The sequence below is a fragment of the Protopterus annectens genome, chromosome 3.part1 (genome assembly GCF_019279795.1).
Source record: "Protopterus annectens isolate FY-2018-M chromosome 3.part1, PAN1.0, whole genome shotgun sequence".
NCBI lineage: Eukaryota > Metazoa > Chordata > Ceratodontiformes > Protopteridae > Protopterus > Protopterus annectens.
In genome coordinates, this window is record NC_056732.1 from 883,535,306 (window position 1) to 883,557,805 (window position 22,500).

Here is a 22,500-nt window from a genome sequence, read left to right on the forward strand (position 1 = left end):
TGTTTTGTTTATTGTGATGACAAGGTTTAGATCCCTGGAGCATGTGGCTCTGACGGATTGGGATTTCTTTAAATGTAGCATGTCCAATAACTCTGGTTTTGACATGGCCTTGTATTTTAAGCAGAGATCGCCTCTGAGTAGACGATATGTGACAGAGTATAGCTGGAGTTTTTTAAGATGGTCAGCATAGGGCATCTACTTTAGGCCTGTGATTCTTTTAGTGAGGTATTTCTGCTGCCTTTTCAGTTGTTGCAGATATCCTGAGAGATACATACCAAACAGAGTGTTGTATTCTATAATGGGTCTAATGAGGGATGGGTACAGTGGGACAATTACCTATTTTTTTCTGGATGAAAAGCCCTTAGTGATGAGGTGTGCCACATAGAAGGATTTCCTGACTGTTGTGGTGATTGTGGTTATTGAAGGTGAGACCACTGTCCGCCTGTGTCCCTAAGTCTCTTATCACACTTTCGGTGTTTAGTGTACTGTCACCTATGTGGTAATTCATGGGTACATGTTTTTTCCCAAAGGGGATAACCTTACATTTCTTGGCATTGTGCTTGAGCCCATGGCTCTGGCACCAAGCATCTGTTTCTGTATGTCCCTTTTATAGAGTACCCACATCAGTTGTGGATTCAATAATGGCTCTCAGTTTGCAGTCATCTGCAAACTTTGCTAGCTAGAGCCTTTTAGTGATGGCCTGTACTTCAGAGAAGTAGATGCCAAACAAGAGAGGTCCCAGGACTGAACCCTGAGGTACTCCACCTGTCACTTGTCTGGAGCTGGATTTGGCATTGGCTACTTTTACAGTGTGGGTTTTGTCAGTAAGCCAGTTGGCAACTCATCGAGTGATGTAGGTATTAATGCCCAGCTTAGTAAGGCTATCTATGATTCCAAATTGGGGGATGGTGTCTAAGGCCTTGGCAAGGTCCAGATATGCTGTGTGGACCACCTTACCCTCATCCACAGCTCTGGAGACTGATTTGAAAAGTCAATCAGGTTCAGGAGACAAGATCAGCCCTTCATGAACCCAAACTGGGTGGGGTCCAGTGTTTGATGGTTGCCAATGTCTTTGTTTATAAGTTACATGATAATATGTTCCATGGCCTTGCAGATCAGACTTGTCAGACTGATGGGGCGGTAGTTCCTGGGATCCAAGGTGGATCCCCCCTTTGTGGAGTGGGATAATGGGCATGAAGCCTGAGGTGAGGCTATGATTAAACATAACACTTAGGTGAGGTGCTAGTTAATTTTGTAGTTCATGTAATACACACTCCCGTATGTCATTTGGTCCCATGGATGCTGTATTCTTAGCTTTGGAATGTGCATTTTTACCTGTGTGGCCATTATTACCAGCATTTGTCAATCTTCTGGTATTGAGATGGGCCCTTTAGGGTGTGAGAGGGGGTAAAGTTGGCACTGAATTGATCTGCCAGGATATTGGCAATATCCTTGGGATCATTATATTTAATGCCATTCTGTTGTACCTCAGAGCAGATCTGAGCATTGCCATTTAAATTCTTGACATAGTTATAGAATGCCTTGTGGTTGTCTTTGGAATCTTTGGCAATTTTATTTTCATAACTAGCTTTGGAGAATTTTATGAGGGATCTCAGCTTCTTACTGAGGCTGGTAAGGGAGTTTTTTGCATCCTGGGATTTTCCTCTTTTCTGCAACAGTTTCTTCCTTTTGTTGTAAAGTTTGTTTATGGCAGCGGACCACCAGATTGGCTTCCTTTTTTTGGAGGAGAGCATCTTGGTTCTATTTGGGATGGCACGATTCATGCATGAGTGGATGTGCTCATACAGTGCCTTAGTGTAGGACTCAGCAGTCGAACTTTCAGTTCCCATCTGCATAGATGTCATGAAGTTTTTCACTTCTGACTTGAGTAGCATGAAGTTGGCTTTGGAGAAGTTTTTTTTTTTTTATGGAGGTTTCCTTACTGGGGTCATATTTAATGGATTTTGTATTGTGAAAAAAAAGAAGCAAAAATCTGTCCCCTTCTCTGAACCTATTATAAATCTCATACATCTTTAGAAAAGAATCCAGAACAGCCACAAGCAGCGAAGTCCTGTATATAGTAATTGAAAAATGCTTTACCCATTACTGGAATTGTATCTATCTATCTATCTATCTATCTATCTATCTATCTATCTATCTATCTATCTATCTATCTATCTATCTTTCTATCTATTTATTTATTTGTTTAGTTGTACTTATTAACTGGAGTAGATCACTGATCCATATGGACCATTTTATTTCTCAGGCCAGAAATAGGGTTGCCACCTTTAAAGTGGGCCAAAGTGGGACATGGGGGTGTGGCCAATATTACACTGGCCACACCCTCTACCATGATGTCACCACCAGAGTGGTGAAGGAGATGCTGTTATGGGTACGACAGATGGCTGCTGGAGTGGCTAGCTGGTTGGTGGGAGTAGCAGCTGGATGGATGAATGACTGAATGGATGGCTTGATGGATGGATGACTGAATGAATGAATGCATAGCTGGATGGATGGCTGGCTGCATCAATGGATGGATGGTTGGCTGCATAAATGGATGGACGGCTGGATGGATGGCTGGCTGGAGTGGCTAGCTGGTTGGTGGGAGTAGCAACTGGATGGATGGCTTGATGGATGGATGCCTGGCTGGATGGATGACTGGCTGCATGAATGGATTGATGGCTGGCTGCATGGATGACTGGCTGGCTGGACAGATGGAGGATGACTGGCTGGCTTGAGGAGGATAGCCACAGAAGAAACAACAAATGTGCCACAGGATACAAAAATTTATTGAAGTGAGACAGCAGACTTCATCAGACAAAATGAATGTGTTGTTAGTATCATTTTATACTTATAGTGACGTCATCAACTACATTGATTTAAACAAGTAACTTGCAATAATTAATTAAGACATCAATTAAAACATCAATTAAAAAACTTAAATAAAGAATACACATTTTTCTAGAAACCACATAATATAAACAAATTATTTTAAAAAAACACAGCTCTAAATGAATTGAAAAGATGCATAAATATAACTGTATTAAAGTATAAAATATATACAATTATAGCAGCATAAATAATTTTATAGCATTTTAAACTAGCTTACTAAACAGTACCTAATGCTGTTAGGACAGTTGACTCAATCTCATGTGAATATTACATATAATCATAAACAGTTGAAAGTGAAATGTCCAGTCCGTGTATAGGAATAGTATTAACTATACCACAATGCTCATTCATTTCATTTTTCCATTTGAGTTGTATAACTGCACTCCTATACTCAACCCCTATGGAAAATAGTTTTTTTGGTTAGCATTTATACACCTATTTTCTTAATATACATTGTTATGATTAGGTTATGTGAAATGAATAAGCATTGTGGTATAGTTAATACTATTCCTATACACGGACTGGACATTTCACTTTCAACTGTTTATGATTATATGTAATATTCACATGAGATTGAGTCAACTGTCCTAACAGCATTAGGTACTGTTTAGTAAGCTAGTTTAAAATGCTATAAAATTATTTATGCTGCTATAATTGTATATATTTTATACTTTAATACTGTTATATTTATGCATCTTTTCAATTCATTTAGAGCTGTGTGGGGTATTTAATTTAATTTAATTTAGTTTTTTTAAATAATTTGTTTATATTATGTGGTTTATTTAAGTTTTTAATTGATGTTTTAATTGATGTGTTACTTGTTTAAATCAATGTAGTTGATGACACTATAAGTATAAAATGATACTAACAACACATTCATTTTGTCTGATGAAGTCTGCTGTCACATTTGTTGTTTCTTCTGATTATTGGCTTGAGGAGGATGGCTGGCTGGCTAGATGGATGGAGGAGGAGGATGGCTGGCTGGCTGGATGGAGGAGGAGGATGGCTGGCTGGATGGAGGATGGCTGGCTGGCTGGCTGTTGGAGGATGGCTGGCTGGCTGGCTCGATGGATGGAGGAGGATGGCTGGCTGGCTGGATTGCTTGTTATAAAAAAAAAAAAAAATCTTGGTCTTTTTTTAGCGGCAGTAGAAGCGCTTTAAACAAAGCGCTCTTACAGCCACAATCTTTGCAGCACTCTTCCTGCCCCAATCCCCACCCCTTTTGTGAATTGCAGCCAATTGCTGCATGAATTAAAGCACCCAGACCTAAAAGACAGCAACTTTGCCAGCAGGTCTGGGTTGGTGACGTAACTGAATTGCCATGAAAAAGCCGGAAGCAATTGCGACTTTTACACGGCAATTCAGTGCGATCGCAAAAGCGGGACTTTTCATGTCCCACTACTTGATACAGCGGGTGACATGATAAGGTGACTTAACCTGTGAGTGTCCCACTGACAAGGGGACGGGTGGCAACCTTAGCCAGAAACTCTGCTTAAGTGACTTGTTCCAGCATCACAAAGCAGGTGAATGGAGGCTAAGAAATTCGATTCCCTGAGCCACAGGAAGCAGCTCATTAAAATATCATAGCTTTAATCCTCTACACTAATTGCCACATAATCACATGACTGTCCCATACCAGGAATCATATGAACTACTTTTTTGTTTAACATTAGTGTTATGGATGGGTATTATCCTGCTCCAGTGGAGCAGAGAGATAAAGTCCTGACTATAGCCAATGTGAGCTGAGTGAAAATGATGACTTACATGCTTAATGGGTTAGGTATGGAGAATTTGTGTGGCCATCTTTAGAGGGTGAAGATGCTTGTGTTAGGGGCATACATGTGCAGTTTGATTTCCCTGGTAGAAACTGAGGCAATATCATCCACATTGTGTTGCCATTGAAGTGGGCAGGGAATCCTGCTGATGTCAACCTGTAGCAGAAATGAGGCGATGTCCAGTGCTGACACCCACTGCATGCACCTAACATTAGGGTTTTACTAAGCATGCAATGAATAGCTAAAAAATAGAAAAAAACTCTCTCTTCTGTCACTGTGATCCTGCCCCATGTTCCTCATTCTTCTCTGTCATCCCAATCATGGGTTGAGGTCAGACTGGGGGAGGCTATTGTAGGATTAGTAGATCTGGTGGATGAGAAGAGAGCCTGAGAGTAACTGATTGTCAGCAGTGGAGAGCCAAAACCACACAAATTAATAATAATAATAATAATAATAATAATAATAATAATAATAATAATAATAATAATTAAAATTGTTATGTCTGGGTATTGATGTGCCCAGACTGGGGATAATGAATTATGATTCCTGCATGGTAATAAAAACAGTGTGGAGTTACCTATAGTTATATATTGTCTTAGAATTTCCTGTGGGTGATATTTTGTATGAATGGTGAAGATCCCAATTACACCAACTTTAATTTTCATAATGCACTTCATGAGCAAGTAGTAGCATGGCTTGATTACTGTGGTACAATCCAGATGCATGTGAACTAAATGGACAGATAGATAGACAGATAAGCGTACAGATATCAGTCATATCAAACAATTGGTTAATGATAGTTATAAACTATAGGCCATAGAGAAGGATTTATAATGTCTAGGAAATCAGAAATATTCTAATAAAGTCTGTAACTTTAATAAGATGTATAACGTCTAGGAAATTAGAAATTAGAAATTCATTGTTTGTAAATTATATAAGACCCAAACTAAAAGGTGGAATAATATACAAATCTTAAAAGAAAACAAGAATGTATAAATTGGGAATGTGAGGAGCTATCAAAGAAGGGTGGCCACTGTGGTGCAGCGGTTACCATTGCTGCCTCACAGCAAGAGGTTCACTGGTCTGAACCTCGGCTAGGGTGCCTTTTGTGCGGAGTCTGCATGTCCTTCCTGTGGTCGTGTGGGTTTCCTCCAGGTGCTCCGGTTTCCTCCCACATCCCAAAGACATGCTGCAGGTGGATTGGACACTCTAAATTGGCCCTAGGTGTGCATGCATGTGTGTGCCTTCGGTGGAAGGTTAGGCGCCAGGCTGGCAACTCAACACTGTAAAACCTCCACTGCCAATTATGAGCAGACCAGTGATCCGCTGTGGAGACCCCTAACTGGGAAAAAGCCAGAAGAAGAAGAAGGAGTTATCAAAGAGTAGTAGAGAATCATCACACAACCTATGTAGATGATTATTCAGGAATGAGAGATGTACTAATCTGTAGCTGATGCATGAACTAGAATACCAAATTATATTAAAGCAAGCACTAGTTTAAATATAAAAAAATCGACACTTATGGGAATGACTATTTTGGTATATTGACAAGCTAGATGAGCTTTATTACTTGTGCCTGAAATGTTTCTATGTATATGTGGGCACGTGCTGTGAGTTTATTAAACATAGTACTTTCTTCTACTAGCATCTTATGAAACTGATCTGTAGTGATGAACACGTTCACTTAGTGATTTCTTTTGTTTCGAGAAGATTGAAGTAATGGCACACTGGGGAGCTTACCACATATGATTTATTTTGTTTAATTGCATAGGTTCATAAGTTCATAGGTGTTTACTAGGCTAATGCCCACAAGGGCCTTTTTAAGCCTAGCCATGCATCCCAAATCTCTGTCAAGTTATGATACCCTTAATAAGTGTAAGTATGGGTGTGGGAGATGAACAATTTACAGGTTACCTGTTTGCAACAGAGACATAGGTGCCAAACCAGGGATGAATTTCTGGCTTCCCATCCAATTGGCTAAGTTGCAATTGAATTGCATTAGGGAGGAAATCTGCTTCACATGGATGGGGAGCCTGTTCCATAGACAGGGTAGTCTCTGGGATACATACCTATCTCTCCAGCAGGTCTTATTTATATCACAGGCAAGGTTTAAGTCTTTAGAATGGGTAATTCTGGTACTGTGTGTTCTGTGGCTATGCAGGAGTCCATCAGGGTGGGGTCTGACAATGCCCTTTATGCCAGGCATAGATCTCCTCTCAAAAGCCTCTAGGAGACAGAATACAGGGATAGGGCCTTGAGGCGGTCTACAAAGGACATATTACGTACGTCCTGTATTCTTTTATTGAGAACCTCTGAGGATGTTCCAATTGGTGGATATGCATGGTTAGGTACATACCATAGGGGGCATTGTACTCAATAATAGGCATCTTTACAGGTATGCATGTTATCAGTCTATTTATTACATTTTACTATCCACGGAAATATACTAATCCAAAGACACTTTTCAGCCCTGACCTATGCCTATATGCCTACTAAATTACAGTGTCATAGTCTGTCACATCTGTTATTTACATAGAAATAAGTAGCCTTATTGCAGTGATTATCACAATATATGAAGAAGGAAAATTACATGATTCCATAAAATTTTAAAGCAATATTTACAATGATCAATTGGAAGGGCAGCTTTTATAAAGAGACCAGTGATGCAGCTAGTGACAGAGTGAAAGCAGTCATCATGATACAAGTATTAATATAACAAATGCACATTCAGACAACACATTTATTACTGCAGAGTCAGAGTATAGGACACATATAGAAATCCAGTGTTGAATTATAGAGCACGTATAGTAATCCAGTACTGAATTATTTTTTTTCTAATACTTTTCTTTATAGTAGGAACATGTTGGTTCCTTCAACAAATATTCTGTTAGTTTACTGTTAATTCTGCAGTTTTAAAAGTTATGACTAACCAGTAGGCTGACTTGATATTTAAGATTGGGTCATGCTTTATCGCTTTTTTCTTAAGGTACTTAATTTGTTGAGTGAGCCACACAAATTCATCTTCTGAAATATAACATCATGAATATGGTGAAGAAGTGTTCATGTTTAACATCTAACTGAGCATGCAACCTAGGAGAAGAACATCTCATATTGGCTACTTTTATCAGCAGGAAGTATTCAAAATTGCATAATGCATAAAACAGGCATTGATCAATAAAATAATCTATAAACTTGGATTATTGTGAAGCAAAAATTAAATTTGTGTACTTAAACAAATCTAGATATGCATTTAGTGTAAGTGTCACAACAGGTAGCACACTCACTTTTGATACAGAAGGCTGTGGTTGTATTCCCATATTAAGTATATAGACTGTTGATACTCAGTGCAGCACTAAGGTGGTATTGCACTCCTGACTATGTCACCTTTGAATGAGACATTAAACTGAGGCCTCATCTTCCTGAGTTAGTGGTAGTTTAGGTGGATGTAAAAGAACCCATATCACCTCTTGAAAAGAGTATGGGTCCTTTATTTATATACAGAAGGAGAACTCTTATTCACAACATATTTACATATTTGCAAATATTTACAAATGTACAAATACATAGATATACAAATATATGTACATATATTCATATTTTACTTGCAGTGATACCAAATTGTCATCCTATTAGAACCCCCACTTTTTTTTCCATAACCACCATCTGAATTTATATAATATTGTTGCGAAAATCCATTTACCATTAAACATAATGTCATTCATTCTCTCATTTCATAAAATCCATATGATATAAAATAACTCTTTGTTTATTCTTTTAAGATATTCTTTAATTCTATTCTTATAATATCCATATTTAATCATATCCATGTTTATTTTATCCGTTACTTTTATATCATAGTTTTCCCCATAACTTTTTTACTCTTTTACATTTCCAAAACATATGTTCAATGGTGTCTTCTTTATTATTTCATTCTTATACCCTTTTTTCTTTCTTTTTCTATAACATAAATTTTAATTTTCTAAAAAAAATTTTTTTTCTTGGCAACATTTTATGTACTTTTTTCTATTTTACTCTTTTTTACCACACCCCAAAATTTATCACACTTATATTTACACAATGTTGTAATCTCTCATCTTTTTTATTCATCCACTTTAACAGTTTGTGCAAATTTAATTAAGCAGCATATACTACTGGGTTAATTAACCTTAAAACTCTTCCTCTTTATTTACATAAAAAAAACTCATTGTTTTATAGGGTTAAATCAAGAACCCTATATAAAAGAAAAGAATATCTGCAATAATTAATTTTCAAATATTGTTGATAACATAGATACACTTGCTAAGTGTGCTATTTTTCCCATCAGTACAGAATTCAACAAATAAACCTTTTTTGAATGATAATTTATATATTCTCCAGAAAAGAGTTTGTGTTACTTCTTCTACTGTCTTTTACCATTGAATTTGACTTAAATCGTTATTCCCAAATTTAATACCACACATAAATGTTGTTCATTGTAAACTATATACCTCCTATATTTACTATATCACCTAAAGCATTAATTGTCTCTTTATTTCAAGCCACCCTATCACCTCTAGACACTTATCTGTGGAAATGATTACTTCTTTTATCCACATTTTATTGTTTTGTAATTATTATAATGTCATTTGCCTATATTAACAGGGCTGTAATTCTTAACACTTCAGGTGTTATATACCCCACCCCCTTCATTTTTACTAATCTACTTTTTCACATACATCATAATCATAACTAATGCAAAGAGTATGCAACTCTTTGGGCTTCCCTGTCTTACATCAATCTTCATATGCACCTCTGGGCTTAACCATCCATTTGCAAGTATTTTACTTTGTTATTACTATATGCAGACATACATAATTTCCAAACATTCTCACTTGTATTATATTGTCTCATTATTGCCCATAAGATTTCATGCCCAGTTGTATTAAATACGCTATTAAGGTCTCCTATCATGATTTTTGTTTCTTCTTTTCAGTTCATAATATCATCCACAATTTCTCTATCATTAATAATTCTTGACATATAATATCTTCCATAATATGTTTTATTTTAACTTCAAATCTCTTTTGTGTTACTTTCATAAAGATCTTATAATCTCATAATCATTATTATTCAACACGATCAGTTTTTTAAATTGTCTTATGTCTTCTTTCTTCCATGTGAATTTTAAGTTTTCTACTACATAATTCTTTACACATAATATCATTTAATCATTCATTCAAAATCTTTAATATATATATATATATATATATATATATATATATATATATATATATATATTTTTTTTTTTGCCACTTTCATTAATTAGTATACAGTTCATACCATATCCCACCTGGTCCCACAGTGAAAGCTATAGTTACTTGCCCTAATACTTTAAATATCTCATCTAAAGAAATCTCATTTTCCAACTCCTAATTCTCTTTTTCTGCTTTTTTATTTTCCATTTTTTTACTACCTTTTTTTCCTTTAAACATTTCTTGGACATGTTGTACTATACTCCTCCTAATCTTTTCCTTTGCTCTTTCTATTTCTCCTTTTACATTTTTTATTTCTCTCAGAACACTTACACACTCCTTTACTAATCTGCTTATGTAACTCAATACTTCTTCTGTTTTTCTTTTGTAAAATGTATATTTGCATATATAATAATACTTTTACTTTTTCTTGATTTCTTTCATATAATTCCTTTTCTTTGTCAAAGTAATTTCTATCATTATGTTCTAAATCGTTGAGTGCATCAGAATATGTTCTTTTATATTTCTCTTTCTCTACTTTTCTCACATTATCTTGCCACTACAAAAACATTTTTTATATTTTCCTTAAATATCATCCACCATTCAGACCATTTTTTATAAAATGTTCTCATAATAATGCTATATTTCCATAACTGTATTGCTAGTCTCCTCCCTTCTTCATTCAATGCTTCCTCATTTGTCCCTTTCATTCATTTGCCTATTTTTAACATATTCCTTTTTTTCTTTATTTCTAGCCATATTGCAAAATGATCAGAAAATCCTGTTTCAACTATAACTAAACCTACTGATACTATAAAATAATCTATTGCAGTTCTATACATGCCCTTTTGTAAGTCCATGAATCTTTGTCCCAATATTTTACCTTACCACATCTTATAACTTCTAACATTTTTCTTTTACCATTTATTTTCTTTTTATGCTTGTGTCATAAATCAAAATAATAGTCTTCTGTTATTATAATTCCATACTCCTTTACTACTACATAATCTAAACTCTGATGGCATAAGCTTTCCTTTTTCTTATAATTAGTATAAGCATATAACATTATAATTCTATATACTTTTTCTTTCTATTTTCCATTTACAATGGTTGACCTTCCCATTTTGCTAAAGTTGCAGCTAATGTCTTTGCTGTATTTCTACAGAGCAGAACATTTTTTGCTTCCCAAATTCCATATTATCTTTTTTCCTCCATAGTTACTCTGCTTGCAATCTGTATTTATTTGTTAAAAATTCCAGTTCTTCTAATATAATTACATGTACATCACAAGTATTACACCACTCCAAGATCCATGTTCTACTTACTATATTCTTAATGCTATTCACATTTACAGAAAGCACTCAAAAATTTTAATTTTCCATTTTCCTTAGATTCAGAGTTTCAATGATTAATTCAAAGCCTAGCCAATTTCCCTCCCAAAGGAGAAAATCATACACGGTGTCTTGTTTCTGTGAGTCAAACAACTTAACCATTATACCAATAATTTATATATATATATATATATATATATATATATATATATATATATATATAGGTCTACTTTGTTTTATTGAATCTTATTTCATGCAATTTAATTTCACCTCGACCACATCACTGAAAACACAAATAACTGAAAACTCATTTCACCAAATCTCATTTCACTGAACTGCAGTTAGTATATATGGCACTGTGTAGAGTACTGTAAGGCAGGTAAAATGTATATGCCCTTTTCCCCACTGTAGTGTAATCCTGGAGTTACTAAATATAGTTAGGGGTGGGGGAACTGTTGGGGGTGTGGAAGGCGTAACCCCCCATTTATTTTGAGTACATATTGTCTTCCAGAGAATTAGTCATTGGTGTTGTAACTATGCATGTTTATTGTTTAAAATGTATTGTTTTGAAGTTTTTGTTAAAATACAATATAAAACAAACAAGGTGGGGTGCTATGACCTTCATACCCCCCAATGTGGGGGTGTGTGTCTCCATACCCCCCTAACTATATATACTAACTCCAGGATCACACTACAGTGGGGAAAAAGGCATATAACTTTTACTTGCATTACAGTACTCTACACAGTGCCATATATACTAAGTTCAGTTCAGTGAAATGAGTTTTCAGTAATTTGAGTTTTCAGTGATGTGGTTGGGGTGAAATGAAATTCAGTGAAATGAGATTCAACGAAACAAAGTAGACCCATATATATATATATATATATATATATATATATATATATATATATATATATATATATATTCTTATTCATTCATTTCATTTCTATTTTCTTTTATTGTCCCTTTTAATTTTCTTTTTCTGTATTTTAACCTTTTACCAATAGAATTCTTTTTTACTATCTCCCAATTTCTATTTGCCTCATCACTTATTTCAGAGCCTTCTTCTATGTCCTCTTTATAATTTTTTCTCATCTAATTTTCTTTTATTTCTATATTACTTCTAAATTTTCTAATCTGTGTTTATCTTCTTCTCTTTCTTTTTTCCCTTACACTTATTTTAAATTTACACTCCATCCATAAATGTCCAATTTTGCTACATTTATAACATTTCAATTCACATTTTTGCATCATGCCCATTTTCCTATAAATATAAAATTTTCTTTTATCGCAGTTAGTTATGAAATGTCCTTCTTTTCCACAAAAAAAAACATGTTTTGGGTTGTTCCCAGTATTTTACAACACCCCTATTACTCTCCACATTTATCATGCTTGATATATGTATAATTGTTGTTCTTTCTATTTTTAATACAACATTACAATATCATCCATCCATCCTTCCATCCTTTTCCCATTTTGCATATGGTGTTGGGGTGTCACTTTAACAGCAACAATCATCTTGAGCAAAGGCAGTGTAAACCTTGTCTCAAGATGATTGTCACTGTTGAAGTGACACCCTGACCCCATGTGCAAAATAGAAATACAATACCATCCACCAGTCCATAAACCCCCTTTATCATAAACTTTTGCAATGTGCAGTACTTCTTTACATAACGTTTTCAAATGTCCTTTTACAGTCTCTCTTTCCACCTCATTTCAAAATTCCACATACATTTTCTTTTTTGTTTCCCTGTTAAACATCTTTGCTGCATAAAGATTCCATGGGTTACTGTCTTTCATTTTTCATATTCTACATGAAAATTTTCCATTGAAAAATATCTAAAATATAATGTCATAAAATTTCTGTTACTTAATAAGAAAAAATGTGCTTACCGCTTGTGCTTTTACACCCAAAGGAGCTTTTAAATTGTCCCACACTTCATACCTGTCCATTGCTTTGTTTTCTGTACCTTGAATCCTTACCAGGTCCTTCTGTTTTTTTTTTTTATTTTCATATACCTTTTCTTTTCTGCTACCCCCCCCCCCCCCTTTGCCTTCTTTTACTTTCTCTGTATATGTTTTATTTTCCATCTCACCACTATTCTTCCAGGTTGTCTCTGCATCCTCCTTTTGTATTTTGTCCATAATATTCCCACTGGAAACATCTCTTTAATTTTCTGGCTCACTCTGCATCATCATTTCTTTAAGTAAATCATCCCTAAACTCTCCTGTTTGGAGGGTTATAAATATACATCCATCCTCTGCTGACTCATCTCCATCAAATAGATTTCTTTGAAATATCGCCTCAGAATCCTGCATGCATTCTCCAGTCTTGATATTGGCTTTCTCCGCCATTTCTCTCACTATTCCATTATTTCCTTCTCTCTAAATCTGTCTTACTGTTTCTCCAGACCACCTCTGTGCCTTGAACAGAAATAGGAAATGAGGAAATATTTATGCAAAATAGGTCCAATTTGCAACAATGGTGAGAAAGGGAAGTTTCCTAATAACTTGGTTAAATTTTCCCTAGTAGTATAAATATCTACTCAGGTCTCCCTTGAAAAGGGGCTGCTAGCCTAGTGGTACAAACATGGTCACAAAAGATAAATTAAAAGAAGATCCATCTTTGTTAACCATTTTGATTGATCCTGCTTGCAACTACAGGCATACTTCTCAACTGTCCCTGATTTTCAGGGACATCCCTGATTTGACTCAAATTTTAACTCTGTCCCTCTTAATCCCTCCTAAAACTAGTGACTTTTGGAGGAAAGGTGGTGAATTACACTTAATGAATAATGACAATAATTAAGAGTTACAAACTTCGTTTACTTCAGAAAAAGTGTATTAATTCATATGCTCTGATTCTGTCAATGTTTCAAGTTAATAGCACTAATATTTTAAAAGTGTTTCTGATTGTCCCTGATTTTTTTCTTGACTTGTCCCTGATTCTTTTGAAACGTGTCCCCAATTGGTTGAGAGGTCTGACTACAGAGCTGAAAAAGCTTTACCAGGATGACTTATTTCTGGGTGATTCCAGCTTCCCTGAGGGAAAAAGAGCACAATAAATGGATGCAACAGAACAGATGTATTTGTCACATTGCATGTGATTAATGGATTGGGGATATTTATCCAAGATGGAACTTCTTCTTACAGATCTTTCATAATAATAAGAAATTACCTTTCATACCTGATATGATCATGTCCATCTTCTATAACCACTGCAGCAGATTCCACAGTTAATCCTCCTAGATTGCTGGAATCAGAGGAGAATACCACAAATGACTGTCGCTATAAAACAAGATCCTGACATGTCAATAATATCTAGCTTATAGTGCGTCACAAATGTATTCCGAGAAAACCAGGATATGGCTCCACAAATGTCGTCAGTATAGGCCTTACTAAGAAAGGTAGTTAAAGTATTCATCATTGTAGTTGACTGTGCTCTTAACAAATCAAGATTTAGAAAGGATACAAATAACTGGGTATCCTTGCAAAAAGAGTTATTCTGTTTACATGAAATCTAAGCTGTCTGTGGAGATCCACACAGTGAAATAAATATTCACCATAATAAGAATAATTTCGAGGAAAGCCACATTGACTGATTCTTTTTTTTTTTTTTTTAATGGTGATTCTTGGCATGAATGATGGAGCTATTTCTAAGTGCTACTCTTTTATTGCAGAGTTTTAGGTAGATGGAGTTAAAAGAAAAAAGCTTGTAACTCAGATATGATTTTGCAGAAGTGATAGCAACTATAAGGAGATCTTCCAGAATTTCTAGTCCACAAAAGTACCAGACACCAATGGTGGATGAGTGAGTGCTTTAATCAGAAAATAAATGACAAACAGAGTGACAGGAACCGGCATAGAATATTTAAGACAAAAAAGGACTGTGCTGTATGAGAAGGCTCTACAGACATTAGGAAAGACAAGATAAGTGGAGTTTAACCATGAAAGAAAGGTCAACATATCAGTCAAATGGACAGTAATGGATAAATATTTGAGTCTTGCGTCAGAGATTTCAAATAAAGATAGTAGGACCAAGGGAATAGGAACAGTGAAGGAATATAAAATGTTGATTTTGTCACAGTAAGAAATTTTGGTTGAGGGCCTCTGAGAGGAGGAGATGATGGAAATCACTGTTTTCCAAAAGGCAGGCTGTCAATAAATCAGTGGAAATGAAGAAGCCTAGCCTTAAGTTAGTGATGGAAAGATCTTGGTGGACTTGCCTGATGGGTGAGATTGCAATTTCATGAAAGTCCTCAAGTAGGAATGTAGATCCCTGGCAATCAGTGCAGTTGTCCTTTTAATGCCTAGTCAAGGCAATTCATGCTGCTTTCTCTTTCTATCCATAAATGGCAGTGTGGTGTGACCATGAGTGAATTTATAACTGTCCACTCAGTTATTTTTGAAGTGAATTTCTGGGCTGATTTGTTAGCTATGAAGAAAAAGCTTATAAGACAGCAACTGATTCTTTCAAACAGAATATGTTCCTGAAGACTGGCGAGGTCAAATGTGATTCTCCCTTCATAAGGTTGAAAACAACTGTCCCATCATATAAACCTCACCTGCACATACTATTTTGAAATCACTCCAGGCAGAGTTAAAGTGTTGCTGCTTAATGCTAGGAGCCTAAGCAAAAAAAAGTCAAGCCATGCAGACCGTATTTTCCCTGTAAAATATCAATGTACGCATCATCATATGGACCTATTTCAAGACTAGTGACTGCATCAGTAGAGGTCTTCAATGCCTATCATTCTTACTGGACGATTGCATTATTTGAATGCACTAAAGGCAGAGGAGTCACTATATTTATAAAAAAATCTAAATTCCATAGTTGTTAGACAAGATAACTACCTGTCCAGCTTGCCATAAACAAAATGCCTTATCACATCAAAGGTAACTACAGGGCCCCTTCTATGTCCTCCTTTGGCCAATGGCTCCCACCTAACAAGCATAGAGTCCCTGTATTTTTAACGAAGCATCATCCTCCTTGAAGACTTCAACTATCCCTCTATAAACCAGAAGACATAAATCCTCAAACATGTAGCACAGAGATATCTGGATTTCATCAACACAAACTCTCTGGGCTAGTTGGTCTACACCCAAGCCAGGAGCAATAAAATCCTGAACTTGGTCTTTACCAATATAAGTCAGCTCTGCTCCCCACCAATTGTAACTTCTGCTGATCAAATCGTACTACAAATAAGTCACATTCACTATGAGACTGAAGCCTGAGCTTCTTCCAGTTCCTTAGTATTCACAAGCAAGGGCCAAATTACTAAACATAAGTGGTAACCTGGCTAAACTCAGAAGTCTCCACCACTTCAATGACCCCATTGTTTATGCAGAATCCTTTATTGCCAAATTCCAAACACATGTAAATAGCTGAATAAATGCAACTTTCCTCCTCAAAAAAAAAATGCAATGCCAAATTCAATAATAATCTCCTAAGGTGGAACCTTCGCATGAACAGGCTTCATAATAAAAGAAACAAAAAATACTCACACACAAAAATAAATCTAACTCTCAAGAAACCAGAAATGTTCTTGCTAAACTAAACAAGTAGCTATGGACACTGACCAAAATCAAACAAAGCTAGATATGGCTATAGCAACCCAATTGAAAGATAACCACAAGGCCTTCATTAACTATGTTAGAAATCTCAAAAACAATGCCCAACACTACACAGACTTAATATTAAATTATAAAACCTACTCAGACCCAGAGGATATAGCCAATCTACTAACAAATAACTTTAGCTCAGACTTCACCTCACTCTCTTCCTCTATTCCTCAGAGACTGCCCCTCCTATGGAACAGGCTTCCCATTCATGTGAAGCTGAGTTTCTCTCTTGCCCAGTTTAAGTGCAACCTCCACAAGTGGATGGGGAATAGGAAATTTATACCGGGCCTGGCCCCCATGTGCTTATGGACAGAGATAGCTTATAAATGCCTGGCCCTTGATGTCCTGTTTGGTTGCAGGACATAATTATTCTTTCAGGAATACTTGGCTAGGCTTAGAGAGGCCGCTGGGTTGCTAGCCTATTAACTGTCTATGAATCTATGAAACATTCATAGATCACATACCCACATCTATGCCCTCCCAAATCTTCTTAAAACAAGTCCTCAAGGGAAAATCAAAGAACAAGAACACAGCTTCTATGACACCAGATTACATACCAGGATTCCTACTGCCTAGCCTCAATGATCTGCCAAACAACCCTATAGAAATTATTCAATATCAGCCTCTGACCAGGGCATGTGCTGGATAAATAGAGGACAACAACTGTCATCCCCCTGCACAAGGGTGGGTCATAAACTGACACAGAAATTATAGACCCATAAGTCTGACAAGCCTTATCCGTAAAGCTATCGACAAGAAAAGAAATCTGAAAATGCTGAGTCTATGTCCTTAATATTTATTAACATAAATTAAGCACTTTAGTCTGTACAACTGTTCAGACTTCTTTAGTATACAAATTCCTAAAAACAAGAGATGTATATACTCTTACCAAAAGTCACACAATTAACAATTGACAAATTAATTACTAGTATTCTGTTTCCTTTTAATTACTCAGGAAATTGACATTTCATTTAACTGTGGGCATCTCTCAGCCTCATAATAAACTTTCCAATAGAATTCTCCTTGTACTAATAAATTATTCCAATCACCTTCTCTTTCTGTGTGTGGCACCTCTTCCAAGATAAAAAAATATATAAATATATTAAAATATTTACTTGGAATTCTATGTTTTGCTAACACATTATTAATGTCCTTTCCATTTATAGCATGTGAATATTGATGGATTTCTCAAGTAATGGCTTTCTTCTGTCTTAACAATATAAAAAATTTGCCAAGAAACATAATTATCTATAGACAGATAGAGATATATAGATAGATAGATAGATAGATAGATAGATAGATAGATAGATAGATAGATAGATAGATAGATAGATAGATAGACAGAGAGACAGATAAATAGATATATAGATAGATAGATAGATAGATAGATAGATAGATAGATAGATAGATAGATAGATAGATAGATAACTAGCCTTATAGTATTACATTTGTAATGGCTGCCAAATTCATGCATCTTATCTTTCTCAGGTAAGAAAACTGACTCACTAATATTAACATGTTTACACTGTTTACATGCCACTGATGTAAACTTACCTTCCACATTATTCAATTTATTATTCATTTTAACATAATTAAATGTATACTTCATAACAAAACTATACTTATAAGTAAAGTTTGGTCTGTTCCATTCCATAATAGCCAGTCCACCTGACAATATGAGAGCCTCCCAGTGTTCACAGATTAGCTTTTGAATATTTATATTCTCTTGGGAGAAATGCAGGCTCATAGCCTTATTATATATTTCTGTTCTTAGTATTTCTTATCCAAATATTAATGATTTAACCAAAATCAGAGGAAAATGTGTATCCCTTTTATTACAGACGTCCTCCATAATTTTATCCACAAATCAGCTGGATAAGATCTGTACAAAAACACATCTCTTAGTTTTACTGCTTCTTTTTTGAACATCTCTGCATTAGTTGGCATTCTAGATACTCCAGTGAACTGGACCTTAACCACATTTCTCAGATTGAGTGTTTATTTTTAAAATGACTGAATCCCTACAGAAGCTATTCAACATCAGGCTCAAAACAGGCTTCTTACTGGATGAATGAAGGGCAGCAAAAGTGACTCCTATGCACAAAGGTGGGCTTCAAAAGACCAGGGTAATTATACTCCCAAAAGCCTGATCAGTCCCAACCATACAGCTATGGAAAGAAGCATTACAGACTTAATAAACAAGAATATAGGTAACCTAGAAACTCTTTACCCAAGCCACTTTGGATTTTTCAAGGGCAATATGTAAGAAGACAGTGAGACCATCAAAGTGGGCTTTGCAAAACAGAAGGACTGGTTTAAAAAGAAATTAGTGAAAATTCAATACAGAGAAGTGAAACAATGTTACTGCATTGAAGCAGCCTGCAGAATGATTCCAGTTCTAACTAAACAGCAGCATAGCTAAAAATGTAGGAAGCGGATATTGACATTACACAAGGTAAAGTTAAGTAAGCTGTACAATAACATAAAAAAGAGGCTCTTAAGAATACAAGCATGCCTAGGGTATGTCATCTGAATAGAAAACGTAAAGTAAGAATCAATTAATGTACAGCATAGCTAATACCTCACAAGCAGCATTATGTACAGTTCTAGAGACCTCATTTTTGTTTGAACTTGGAAAGAAGAGATGCACTACACAGGAAGGCAGCACGAATGGTGTTCACCCTTTTCTAAATCCATATAAAAAAGCTTACTGGAGCTTAATATGTACAGTCTTGAGAAAAGGACTCACTATGTCAGGAACTTTTACACAATGGAAAGGAATATTCTGTGTATTCTTAGAAAAAAATAAAATGTAGAATAATAGGCAACCAAGGGAACAAAGTCTGCAGCTACAAGTCAGGCTGTTTAAGTAAAATATGATGAATTGTTTTTATGTAAAGGGTGACAGGTGACAAGAAAGAATGCCCTTCCTGAAGAAGTGACAGTATCAAAAGTAATGACAAAACTCCAGAATGCCAAGGACAGACATATGGCAATCCTTGTAATGGAGGAATTAAAAATAAACCAGCTGTTTCATAAGTAGAAGCCTCACCTTATGCAAGAGGAACTGGAAATTTGCAGACAGGTGCTCCAAGACATTTGTATATGACATCAAAATCTGTACTTCCGTGTTACAAAAGGCTTCAGATGGTAGGTACAAAATATGTTTTTAAATACATTTAGATATGTAATACCTATCATGAGTGGAATACAGTTTTATCATCATCATGAACAACTCAAATTTTCCAGTTTTACATCGTTCAGGATGTTTTGTCAGCTGTAGCTGCCTCTCTCAACTCTGTGCTACTCTGCTACCTCCTGTGGCAATCATGTTCAGTTGTCAGAGGACTTCTCTTATGCAATTCACTCATGGTGCAGCTGCACATCCTTATCTCTTCTAGCTTTCTTCCTGTCTGTCCAAAAGCTGTTTGACAAATCATCTTCTGCTTTTCCAACATGTGACCAAACAATAATACTTTGGGCTCCCTGACCTTCTCTGTAATTGGGGCTATATTGGCTTCATCTCTGAAGTCTACATTTCTTTGCCTCGTAATATGCAGCCTACTATGTGATTCTAGCACTTTATGTACCTTACCTCGGGCTTCCTGAGCTGCTCTGCCTTCCTTCACAGGTGTTGGTGTCACACAAGATAGTTTGTTATACCATTGCTTTTCATATTTAATTGGCATTCCATTATACACTACTCTTTAACAGTTTGTGTCAGTTAAATGTAGCACCAATGATTTCAGCTTTGGCCTCCTAATTCAGATGTCCCTTCTCTTCAAATAAACCTCTCAAAAACTCGATGCGCTGTTTTCAGTTCTATCTCAATTTTCAGCTTCTTCTGATTTCTGTCATTTGCTGCCACAACCGCTGCCTTCTTTCATCTCATATGACTTCAGTTTTACATTCCAGTCCTGATAATTTTCAGAAAGTCTTATAGACACTCTGCTTGTAATGCCAATCATCTGTATATATATATATATATATATATATATATATATATATATATGGAAGCTCTGTTAATTTGTACCCTTCTGAGTATTTGCTGATATCCGTCACTAGTATGAACAGGAAATGCTTAAAGCTAAACACTGATGCACATCTTTTCTAACTAGTAACCCCTCTATGAGTCTGTTCATACTTATGTCATTGCATCCTTGTGTTTATAGCATGCACAAATTCTACCAATGTTTGCAGCACTTTCTGTCATCACAGGATCAGTGAAAACAGCTTTGTTTGAACCTTGTCACTCACTTTGTCCAAGCTTCAGGAAATCCCAGTTGGATTCCTTCCTATACTCAGCTTTTTTCCACTATCTGTCTCAATGAAAGCATCAGGTTAGTTGTACTGCATTCTGATCTGAATTCAGACTGTATATATCCTATCTTTCCTTCTGGTGTTGTGTATTGTTTATGAGTCACCCTCTCAAGTAATACCATGCAGAGGAGTGCAATATCTCAGCACTGACCACACTTGTAAATACCCCTTTTGTTCTGGTACACTGTTACAAGAATGCTTATTCTCCAGTCTTATGGAATAATACCCAACCCCACCCCAACTATACTACAAATGAGTGCTGTCAGGAGCCCTTTCTCCCTTAGTACATCCAGCATCTTGGTCCCCTTTGCTGTGATTTTATCTGAACATGAGACTTTCTTTTATTTAATTTTTCTTGGTACACTTCTTACTTCTTCAAGAGTTGGCTCTTCTTCTTCCATTGTAGGCTGCCCATGCATTAGTACAAATTGTGTGTTTGTTTTTTCTTCTTTTAGAAGCTCTATTAAGTGTTCATTGTAGTTGTCTTTGATGTCCTCTGGATGGTTGAGCAGATTGCCCCTAACATCCTTTATGAAAAACATGTGCTGGATATTTTTTTTTGTCTTCATGTCATTGTCTGGCAACCTGATACTATTCCTTTGTGACATGCTGAGATACATTCCAGAAAATGTCAAAGGTTCTCTGTTGCCCTGTTCTTTGACATTGTGGCTGTTCACTTAGGCTGTTTGGTAGCCAGCCAGTACTCCTTCTTAACCTGATCCATCTTTTCCATCTCCAATGTTTACCTTGCACTGATTTCTTTAGGTAACTTAACTGACTTGTGCATTCTACCACCAGCTTCCCTTATGTCCTTTATTTCCACATCTGGCTCAACCACAGATCTGTCCTATCGCCTCTGCACATGCTGTTTTGCCTTACTACCATTTTTCTTATAGAGCACCCATTTTCTCTTGCTCAGCAGTAACAGCTATGAATATTTTTCATGATCTCTTGTGTTTTCTCTCCAGCCACCTTCAAAGTTTTCACATTAATTTATGTTTATCACTGAGCCTTCACAGACAAATGCTTGCCGCTGATTGTGATGATCAGTGGTTTATGCTGGCAGCTGACTATTCTACTAAAAATTACTTTTTAATCTCTGATTCAATCTCCAGTATAATTTCCTTATTAAAAATAAGTATGCTCGAGTTGTATGCTGGATACTCACATATGTCATCATTTGACTGTCTCTTCAGAAGTCACATGCTGGCAATCATTAAACTGTCTATCAGAATCCCGGAATGGCCCTTCCTCCATTATTCCTGTTGCCCAGCCATTTGTCCAATACAGTCCTCATACCCTGTTCTGTCTCTTCCAGTATGACCATTCTG